The sequence below is a fragment of the Sphaerodactylus townsendi genome, linkage group LG05 (genome assembly GCF_021028975.2).
Source record: "Sphaerodactylus townsendi isolate TG3544 linkage group LG05, MPM_Stown_v2.3, whole genome shotgun sequence".
Classification (NCBI taxonomy): domain Eukaryota; kingdom Metazoa; phylum Chordata; class Lepidosauria; order Squamata; family Sphaerodactylidae; genus Sphaerodactylus; species Sphaerodactylus townsendi.
Window position 1 is genome coordinate 4594718 of NC_059429.1, and position 10307 is coordinate 4605024.

Below are 10307 nucleotides of genomic sequence, written 5' to 3' on the forward strand. Positions count from 1 at the left end.
GGGGGGGGGGGGGGTGGGGGGGGGGGGGGGTGGGGGGGGGGGGGGGTGGGGGGGGGGGGGGGTGGGGGGGGGGGGGGGTGGGGGGGGGGGGGGGTGGGGGGGGGGGGGGGTGGGGGGGGGGGGGGGTGGGGGGGGGGGGGGGTGGGGGGGGGGGGGGGTGGGGGGGGGGGGGGGTGGGGGGGGGGGGGGGTGGGGGGGGGGGGGGGTGGGGGGGGGGGGGGGTGGGGGGGGGGGGGGGTGGGGGGGGGGGGGGGTGGGGGGGGGGGGGGGTGGGGGGGGGGGGGGGTGGGGGGGGGGGGGGGTGGGGGGGGGGGGGGGTGGGGGGGGGGGGGGGTGGGGGGGGGGGGGGGTGGGGGGGGGGGGGGGTGGGGGGGGGGGGGGGTGGGGGGGGGGGGGGGTGGGGGGGGGGGGGGGTGGGGGGGGGGGGGGGTGGGGGGGGGGGGGGGTGGGGGGGGGGGGGGGTGGGGGGGGGGGGGGGTGGGGGGGGGGGGGGGTGGGGGGGGGGGGGGGTGGGGGGGGGGGGGGGTGGGGGGGGGGGGGGGTGGGGGGGGGGGGGGGTGGGGGGGGGGGGGGGTGGGGGGGGGGGGGGGTGGGGGGGGGGGGGGGTGGGGGGGGGGGGGGGTGGGGGGGGGGGGGGGTGGGGGGGGGGGGGGGTGGGGGGGGGGGGGGGTGGGGGGGGGGGGGGGTGGGGGGGGGGGGGGGTGGGGGGGGGGGGGGGTGGGGGGGGGGGGGGGTGGGGGGGGGGGGGGGTGGGGGGGGGGGGGGGTGGGGGGGGGGGGGGGTGGGGGGGGGGGGGGGTGGGGGGGGGGGGGGGTGGGGGGGGGGGGGGGTGGGGGGGGGGGGGGGTGGGGGGGGGGGGGGGTGGGGGGGGGGGGGGGTGGGGGGGGGGGGGGGTGGGGGGGGGGGGGGGTGGGGGGGGGGGGGGGTGGGGGGGGGGGGGGGTGGGGGGGGGGGGGGGTGGGGGGGGGGGGGGGTGGGGGGGGGGGGGGGTGGGGGGGGGGGGGGGTGGGGGGGGGGGGGGGTGGGGGGGGGGGGGGGTGGGGGGGGGGGGGGGTGGGGGGGGGGGGGGGTGGGGGGGGGGGGGGGTGGGGGGGGGGGGGGGTGGGGGGGGGGGGGGGTGGGGGGGGGGGGGGGTGGGGGGGGGGGGGGGTGGGGGGGGGGGGGGGTGGGGGGGGGGGGGGGTGGGGGGGGGGGGGGGTGGGGGGGGGGGGGGGTGGGGGGGGGGGGGGGTGGGGGGGGGGGGGGGTGGGGGGGGGGGGGGGTGGGGGGGGGGGGGGGTGGGGGGGGGGGGGGGTGGGGGGGGGGGGGGGTGGGGGGGGGGGGGGGTGGGGGGGGGGGGGGGTGGGGGGGGGGGGGGGTGGGGGGGGGGGGGGGTGGGGGGGGGGGGGGGTGGGGGGGGGGGGGGGTGGGGGGGGGGGGGGGTGGGGGGGGGGGGGGGTGGGGGGGGGGGGGGGTGGGGGGGGGGGGGGGTGGGGGGGGGGGGGGGTGGGGGGGGGGGGGGGTGGGGGGGGGGGGGGGTGGGGGGGGGGGGGGGTGGGGGGGGGGGGGGGTGGGGGGGGGGGGGGGTGGGGGGGGGGGGGGGTGGGGGGGGGGGGGGGTGGGGGGGGGGGGGGGTGGGGGGGGGGGGGGGTGGGGGGGGGGGGGGGTGGGGGGGGGGGGGGGTGGGGGGGGGGGGGGGTGGGGGGGGGGGGGGGTGGGGGGGGGGGGGGGTGGGGGGGGGGGGGGGTGGGGGGGGGGGGGGGTGGGGGGGGGGGGGGGTGGGGGGGGGGGGGGGTGGGGGGGGGGGGGGGTGGGGGGGGGGGGGGGTGGGGGGGGGGGGGGGTGGGGGGGGGGGGGGGTGGGGGGGGGGGGGGGTGGGGGGGGGGGGGGGTGGGGGGGGGGGGGGGTGGGGGGGGGGGGGGGTGGGGGGGGGGGGGGGTGGGGGGGGGGGGGGGTGGGGGGGGGGGGGGGTGGGGGGGGGGGGGGGTGGGGGGGGGGGGGGGTGGGGGGGGGGGGGGGTGGGGGGGGGGGGGGGTGGGGGGGGGGGGGGGTGGGGGGGGGGGGGGGTGGGGGGGGGGGGGGGTGGGGGGGGGGGGGGGTGGGGGGGGGGGGGGGTGGGGGGGGGGGGGGGTGGGGGGGGGGGGGGGTGGGGGGGGGGGGGGGTGGGGGGGGGGGGGGGTGGGGGGGGGGGGGGGTGGGGGGGGGGGGGGGTGGGGGGGGGGGGGGGTGGGGGGGGGGGGGGGTGGGGGGGGGGGGGGGTGGGGGGGGGGGGGGGTGGGGGGGGGGGGGGGTGGGGGGGGGGGGGGGTGGGGGGGGGGGGGGGTGGGGGGGGGGGGGGGTGGGGGGGGGGGGGGGTGGGGGGGGGGGGGGGTGGGGGGGGGGGGGGGTGGGGGGGGGGGGGGGTGGGGGGGGGGGGGGGTGGGGGGGGGGGGGGGTGGGGGGGGGGGGGGGTGGGGGGGGGGGGGGGTGGGGGGGGGGGGGGGTGGGGGGGGGGGGGGGTGGGGGGGGGGGGGGGTGGGGGGGGGGGGGGGTGGGGGGGGGGGGGGGTGGGGGGGGGGGGGGGTGGGGGGGGGGGGGGGTGGGGGGGGGGGGGGGTGGGGGGGGGGGGGGGTGGGGGGGGGGGGGGGTGGGGGGGGGGGGGGGTGGGGGGGGGGGGGGGTGGGGGGGGGGGGGGGTGGGGGGGGGGGGGGGTGGGGGGGGGGGGGGGTGGGGGGGGGGGGGGGTGGGGGGGGGGGGGGGTGGGGGGGGGGGGGGGTGGGGGGGGGGGGGGGTGGGGGGGGGGGGGGGTGGGGGGGGGGGGGGGTGGGGGGGGGGGGGGGTGGGGGGGGGGGGGGGTGGGGGGGGGGGGGGGTGGGGGGGGGGGGGGGTGGGGGGGGGGGGGGGTGGGGGGGGGGGGGGGTGGGGGGGGGGGGGGGTGGGGGGGGGGGGGGGTGGGGGGGGGGGGGGGTGGGGGGGGGGGGGGGTGGGGGGGGGGGGGGGTGGGGGGGGGGGGGGGTGGGGGGGGGGGGGGGTGGGGGGGGGGGGGGGTGGGGGGGGGGGGGGGTGGGGGGGGGGGGGGGTGGGGGGGGGGGGGGGTGGGGGGGGGGGGGGGTGGGGGGGGGGGGGGGTGGGGGGGGGGGGGGGTGGGGGGGGGGGGGGGTGGGGGGGGGGGGGGGTGGGGGGGGGGGGGGGTGGGGGGGGGGGGGGGTGGGGGGGGGGGGGGGTGGGGGGGGGGGGGGGTGGGGGGGGGGGGGGGTGGGGGGGGGGGGGGGTGGGGGGGGGGGGGGGTGGGGGGGGGGGGGGGTGGGGGGGGGGGGGGGTGGGGGGGGGGGGGGGTGGGGGGGGGGGGGGGTGGGGGGGGGGGGGGGTGGGGGGGGGGGGGGGTGGGGGGGGGGGGGGGTGGGGGGGGGGGGGGGTGGGGGGGGGGGGGGGTGGGGGGGGGGGGGGGTGGGGGGGGGGGGGGGTGGGGGGGGGGGGGGGTGGGGGGGGGGGGGGGTGGGGGGGGGGGGGGGTGGGGGGGGGGGGGGGTGGGGGGGGGGGGGGGTGGGGGGGGGGGGGGGTGGGGGGGGGGGGGGGTGGGGGGGGGGGGGGGTGGGGGGGGGGGGGGGTGGGGGGGGGGGGGGGTGGGGGGGGGGGGGGGTGGGGGGGGGGGGGGGTGGGGGGGGGGGGGGGTGGGGGGGGGGGGGGGTGGGGGGGGGGGGGGGTGGGGGGGGGGGGGGGTGGGGGGGGGGGGGGGTGGGGGGGGGGGGGGGTGGGGGGGGGGGGGGGTGGGGGGGGGGGGGGGTGGGGGGGGGGGGGGGTGGGGGGGGGGGGGGGTGGGGGGGGGGGGGGGTGGGGGGGGGGGGGGGTGGGGGGGGGGGGGGGTGGGGGGGGGGGGGGGTGGGGGGGGGGGGGGGTGGGGGGGGGGGGGGGTGGGGGGGGGGGGGGGTGGGGGGGGGGGGGGGTGGGGGGGGGGGGGGGTGGGGGGGGGGGGGGGTGGGGGGGGGGGGGGGTGGGGGGGGGGGGGGGTGGGGGGGGGGGGGGGTGGGGGGGGGGGGGGGTGGGGGGGGGGGGGGGTGGGGGGGGGGGGGGGTGGGGGGGGGGGGGGGTGGGGGGGGGGGGGGGTGGGGGGGGGGGGGGGTGGGGGGGGGGGGGGGTGGGGGGGGGGGGGGGTGGGGGGGGGGGGGGGTGGGGGGGGGGGGGGGTGGGGGGGGGGGGGGGTGGGGGGGGGGGGGGGTGGGGGGGGGGGGGGGTGGGGGGGGGGGGGGGTGGGGGGGGGGGGGGGTGGGGGGGGGGGGGGGTGGGGGGGGGGGGGGGTGGGGGGGGGGGGGGGTGGGGGGGGGGGGGGGTGGGGGGGGGGGGGGGTGGGGGGGGGGGGGGGTGGGGGGGGGGGGGGGTGGGGGGGGGGGGGGGTGGGGGGGGGGGGGGGTGGGGGGGGGGGGGGGTGGGGGGGGGGGGGGGTGGGGGGGGGGGGGGGTGGGGGGGGGGGGGGGTGGGGGGGGGGGGGGGTGGGGGGGGGGGGGGGTGGGGGGGGGGGGGGGTGGGGGGGGGGGGGGGTGGGGGGGGGGGGGGGTGGGGGGGGGGGGGGGTGGGGGGGGGGGGGGGTGGGGGGGGGGGGGGGTGGGGGGGGGGGGGGGTGGGGGGGGGGGGGGGTGGGGGGGGGGGGGGGTGGGGGGGGGGGGGGGTGGGGGGGGGGGGGGGTGGGGGGGGGGGGGGGTGGGGGGGGGGGGGGGTGGGGGGGGGGGGGGGTGGGGGGGGGGGGGGGTGGGGGGGGGGGGGGGTGGGGGGGGGGGGGGGTGGGGGGGGGGGGGGGTGGGGGGGGGGGGGGGTGGGGGGGGGGGGGGGTGGGGGGGGGGGGGGGTGGGGGGGGGGGGGGGTGGGGGGGGGGGGGGGTGGGGGGGGGGGGGGGTGGGGGGGGGGGGGGGTGGGGGGGGGGGGGGGTGGGGGGGGGGGGGGGTGGGGGGGGGGGGGGGTGGGGGGGGGGGGGGGTGGGGGGGGGGGGGGGTGGGGGGGGGGGGGGGTGGGGGGGGGGGGGGGTGGGGGGGGGGGGGGGTGGGGGGGGGGGGGGGTGGGGGGGGGGGGGGGTGGGGGGGGGGGGGGGTGGGGGGGGGGGGGGGTGGGGGGGGGGGGGGGTGGGGGGGGGGGGGGGTGGGGGGGGGGGGGGGTGGGGGGGGGGGGGGGTGGGGGGGGGGGGGGGTGGGGGGGGGGGGGGGTGGGGGGGGGGGGGGGTGGGGGGGGGGGGGGGTGGGGGGGGGGGGGGGTGGGGGGGGGGGGGGGTGGGGGGGGGGGGGGGTGGGGGGGGGGGGGGGTGGGGGGGGGGGGGGGTGGGGGGGGGGGGGGGTGGGGGGGGGGGGGGGTGGGGGGGGGGGGGGGTGGGGGGGGGGGGGGGTGGGGGGGGGGGGGGGTGGGGGGGGGGGGGGGTGGGGGGGGGGGGGGGTGGGGGGGGGGGGGGGTGGGGGGGGGGGGGGGTGGGGGGGGGGGGGGGTGGGGGGGGGGGGGGGTGGGGGGGGGGGGGGGTGGGGGGGGGGGGGGGTGGGGGGGGGGGGGGGTGGGGGGGGGGGGGGGTGGGGGGGGGGGGGGGTGGGGGGGGGGGGGGGTGGGGGGGGGGGGGGGTGGGGGGGGGGGGGGGTGGGGGGGGGGGGGGGTGGGGGGGGGGGGGGGTGGGGGGGGGGGGGGGTGGGGGGGGGGGGGGGTGGGGGGGGGGGGGGGTGGGGGGGGGGGGGGGTGGGGGGGGGGGGGGGTGGGGGGGGGGGGGGGTGGGGGGGGGGGGGGGTGGGGGGGGGGGGGGGTGGGGGGGGGGGGGGGTGGGGGGGGGGGGGGGTGGGGGGGGGGGGGGGTGGGGGGGGGGGGGGGTGGGGGGGGGGGGGGGTGGGGGGGGGGGGGGGTGGGGGGGGGGGGGGGTGGGGGGGGGGGGGGGTGGGGGGGGGGGGGGGTGGGGGGGGGGGGGGGTGGGGGGGGGGGGGGGTGGGGGGGGGGGGGGGTGGGGGGGGGGGGGGGTGGGGGGGGGGGGGGGTGGGGGGGGGGGGGGGTGGGGGGGGGGGGGGGTGGGGGGGGGGGGGGGTGGGGGGGGGGGGGGGTGGGGGGGGGGGGGGGTGGGGGGGGGGGGGGGTGGGGGGGGGGGGGGGTGGGGGGGGGGGGGGGTGGGGGGGGGGGGGGGTGGGGGGGGGGGGGGGTGGGGGGGGGGGGGGGTGGGGGGGGGGGGGGGTGGGGGGGGGGGGGGGTGGGGGGGGGGGGGGGTGGGGGGGGGGGGGGGTGGGGGGGGGGGGGGGTGGGGGGGGGGGGGGGTGGGGGGGGGGGGGGGTGGGGGGGGGGGGGGGTGGGGGGGGGGGGGGGTGGGGGGGGGGGGGGGTGGGGGGGGGGGGGGGTGGGGGGGGGGGGGGGTGGGGGGGGGGGGGGGTGGGGGGGGGGGGGGGTGGGGGGGGGGGGGGGTGGGGGGGGGGGGGGGTGGGGGGGGGGGGGGGTGGGGGGGGGGGGGGGTGGGGGGGGGGGGGGGTGGGGGGGGGGGGGGGTGGGGGGGGGGGGGGGTGGGGGGGGGGGGGGGTGGGGGGGGGGGGGGGTGGGGGGGGGGGGGGGTGGGGGGGGGGGGGGGTGGGGGGGGGGGGGGGTGGGGGGGGGGGGGGGTGGGGGGGGGGGGGGGTGGGGGGGGGGGGGGGTGGGGGGGGGGGGGGGTGGGGGGGGGGGGGGGTGGGGGGGGGGGGGGGTGGGGGGGGGGGGGGGTGGGGGGGGGGGGGGGTGGGGGGGGGGGGGGGTGGGGGGGGGGGGGGGTGGGGGGGGGGGGGGGTGGGGGGGGGGGGGGGTGGGGGGGGGGGGGGGTGGGGGGGGGGGGGGGTGGGGGGGGGGGGGGGTGGGGGGGGGGGGGGGTGGGGGGGGGGGGGGGTGGGGGGGGGGGGGGGTGGGGGGGGGGGGGGGTGGGGGGGGGGGGGGGTGGGGGGGGGGGGGGGTGGGGGGGGGGGGGGGTGGGGGGGGGGGGGGGTGGGGGGGGGGGGGGGTGGGGGGGGGGGGGGGTGGGGGGGGGGGGGGGTGGGGGGGGGGGGGGGTGGGGGGGGGGGGGGGTGGGGGGGGGGGGGGGTGGGGGGGGGGGGGGGTGGGGGGGGGGGGGGGTGGGGGGGGGGGGGGGTGGGGGGGGGGGGGGGTGGGGGGGGGGGGGGGTGGGGGGGGGGGGGGGTGGGGGGGGGGGGGGGTGGGGGGGGGGGGGGGTGGGGGGGGGGGGGGGTGGGGGGGGGGGGGGGTGGGGGGGGGGGGGGGTGGGGGGGGGGGGGGGTGGGGGGGGGGGGGGGTGGGGGGGGGGGGGGGTGGGGGGGGGGGGGGGTGGGGGGGGGGGGGGGTGGGGGGGGGGGGGGGTGGGGGGGGGGGGGGGTGGGGGGGGGGGGGGGTGGGGGGGGGGGGGGGTGGGGGGGGGGGGGGGTGGGGGGGGGGGGGGGTGGGGGGGGGGGGGGGTGGGGGGGGGGGGGGGTGGGGGGGGGGGGGGGTGGGGGGGGGGGGGGGTGGGGGGGGGGGGGGGTGGGGGGGGGGGGGGGTGGGGGGGGGGGGGGGTGGGGGGGGGGGGGGGTGGGGGGGGGGGGGGGTGGGGGGGGGGGGGGGTGGGGGGGGGGGGGGGTGGGGGGGGGGGGGGGTGGGGGGGGGGGGGGGTGGGGGGGGGGGGGGGTGGGGGGGGGGGGGGGTGGGGGGGGGGGGGGGTGGGGGGGGGGGGGGGTGGGGGGGGGGGGGGGTGGGGGGGGGGGGGGGTGGGGGGGGGGGGGGGTGGGGGGGGGGGGGGGTGGGGGGGGGGGGGGGTGGGGGGGGGGGGGGGTGGGGGGGGGGGGGGGTGGGGGGGGGGGGGGGTGGGGGGGGGGGGGGGTGGGGGGGGGGGGGGGTGGGGGGGGGGGGGGGTGGGGGGGGGGGGGGGTGGGGGGGGGGGGGGGTGGGGGGGGGGGGGGGTGGGGGGGGGGGGGGGTGGGGGGGGGGGGGGGTGGGGGGGGGGGGGGGTGGGGGGGGGGGGGGGTGGGGGGGGGGGGGGGTGGGGGGGGGGGGGGGTGGGGGGGGGGGGGGGTGGGGGGGGGGGGGGGTGGGGGGGGGGGGGGGTGGGGGGGGGGGGGGGTGGGGGGGGGGGGGGGTGGGGGGGGGGGGGGGTGGGGGGGGGGGGGGGTGGGGGGGGGGGGGGGTGGGGGGGGGGGGGGGTGGGGGGGGGGGGGGGTGGGGGGGGGGGGGGGTGGGGGGGGGGGGGGGTGGGGGGGGGGGGGGGTGGGGGGGGGGGGGGGTGGGGGGGGGGGGGGGTGGGGGGGGGGGGGGGTGGGGGGGGGGGGGGGTGGGGGGGGGGGGGGGTGGGGGGGGGGGGGGGTGGGGGGGGGGGGGGGTGGGGGGGGGGGGGGGTGGGGGGGGGGGGGGGTGGGGGGGGGGGGGGGTGGGGGGGGGGGGGGGTGGGGGGGGGGGGGGGTGGGGGGGGGGGGGGGTGGGGGGGGGGGGGGGTGGGGGGGGGGGGGGGTGGGGGGGGGGGGGGGTGGGGGGGGGGGGGGGTGGGGGGGGGGGGGGGTGGGGGGGGGGGGGGGTGGGGGGGGGGGGGGGTGGGGGGGGGGGGGGGTGGGGGGGGGGGGGGGTGGGGGGGGGGGGGGGTGGGGGGGGGGGGGGGTGGGGGGGGGGGGGGGTGGGGGGGGGGGGGGGTGGGGGGGGGGGGGGGTGGGGGGGGGGGGGGGTGGGGGGGGGGGGGGGTGGGGGGGGGGGGGGGTGGGGGGGGGGGGGGGTGGGGGGGGGGGGGGGTGGGGGGGGGGGGGGGGGGGGGGGGGGGGGGGTGATGGGGGGGAGGGGTGGGGGGGGGGGCGGGAGGGGGGGGGGGGGGATGGGGCGGGGGGGGGGGGGGGGGGGGGGGGCGGGCACTTGGGTGGGGGGAGGGGGAGGGGGAGGAAAGTTATTTCCAGCCTCTCCCCCCCCCCCCACCCAATTGCAACCCCCCCCCCCCCCCCCCCCCCCCCCCTTTCAACTCACTCAACCACTTTCACCTTCACTCTGCCCCCCCCCCCCTCCATGAACCCAAACGTCAATCTTCTTTTCCCCCAGCTGTGCCCCCACTCCCATGCAACCCGGAACACCCAGAACAGCTCGCTTTTTTGAAAATTAAAGTTAGGATTAAAGGAGCAGATGATGGGGGGGGGGGAGGGAGAGAGAGAGAGAGAGATCAAGGAAAGGACTTTCCTCCTTCCCCCCCCCCCCCCAGCAGAGGGGTCAAATCTCTTGATAACCCCCTCCCCCCCATCCCCCCCCCTAATGCAGAGTTCTTACCTTGTTGGTCCTGAGGGTGTGGGGCCAGGAGGAGGAAGAGGAGGGGGGCCCGCCTGGAGTTTGGAGTCAATTCCTGAGCAGCTCTTCCAAGTCCTTCCTTCCTCCCTCCCTCCCTCTTCTCTCTCTCCTCTCGCTCTCTCTGCTGTTCCTGCCCCTACTGTAACAGTAGATGCAAAGCCCCGTATGACGCCGTGTAAACTCCCTTCCTGGTTTTTCTAAGGCTAGCCCGGGCTCCCCTCCCTTCTCTTAAAGCTGCAGCCGCAGCAGCAATTGACAAGGGACGTTGACCAGCCTTTGCAAACTGGCTGGGCAGGTCCTGTCCTTGGGGCGGATCTTTCTTTCTTTCTTTCTTTCTTTCTTTCTTTCTTTCTTTCTTTCTTTCGCCCCTTCCGCACAGGCAAAATAATGCATTTTCAAACCACTTTCACAACTGTTTGCAAGTGGATTTTGCTATTCCGCACAGTTTCAAAGAGCACTGAAAGCAGTTTGAAAGTGCATTATTCTGCATGTGCGGAATGAGCCTTTCTTTCTTTCTTTCTTTCTTTCTTTCTTTCTTTCTTTCTTTCTTTCTTTCTTTCTTTCTTTCTTTCTTTTTCTTCCTTTTGCAAAGGAAGAGGCTGGGGTAGATTGGACTGACTGCCACTGAAGGCGACCCCCCCCCCCACCCACGCACCTACCCTCCACTTCGCCTGCCACGTTTCACCCTTTGCCTCCTCCACTTCTTCCCCTTGCTGTGCCCAGAGCGTGCTTGCTGACATTGTCCTCCTCTTTGCAATGCCCTCCTTGGCAAAAGCTTTCCTCTCCTGACCCCACCCCGGCCAGGAGGGACCCTGCCCCCAGCCGCCTTCCCGGCCCTTCCCATGGCTGCGGTCCACGTTATCTAACCCAGAACACGCAGATCAACAGGGAACCGGTCCAAGATGATGGTTTCCGCACAAATTGAAGCAGCCAGGCCTCATGTGGCGGAGGGACTCCAAAGAGAGTGCACGGCAGCAGGTGGATCCCACCTTTGCAAAACTGGATTGTGGGCAGGGGAAGGGAAGCAGAAACTCAGATTTAGCAAATTACGGAAGTTATAGGACAACAGACATAGCAGAGCAAAGAGAAAGAACTGCCAG

General features: G+C 87.9%; 1 protein-coding gene across 1 annotated transcript in view; it reads right to left on the reverse strand.

Annotated features, from left to right (window-relative positions):
* ZBTB7A (zinc finger and BTB domain containing 7A) overlaps nucleotides 1-9507 on the reverse strand; it is a 70472-nt gene extending 60965 nt beyond the window's left edge. Inside the window, exon 1 of the mRNA XM_048496136.1 lies at nucleotides 9190-9507. The gene's annotated coding sequence lies outside the window, so the exon portion shown is untranslated. The remainder of the gene's footprint in view (nucleotides 1-9189) is intronic.
* Nucleotides 9508-10307: the final 800 nt, after the last annotated feature.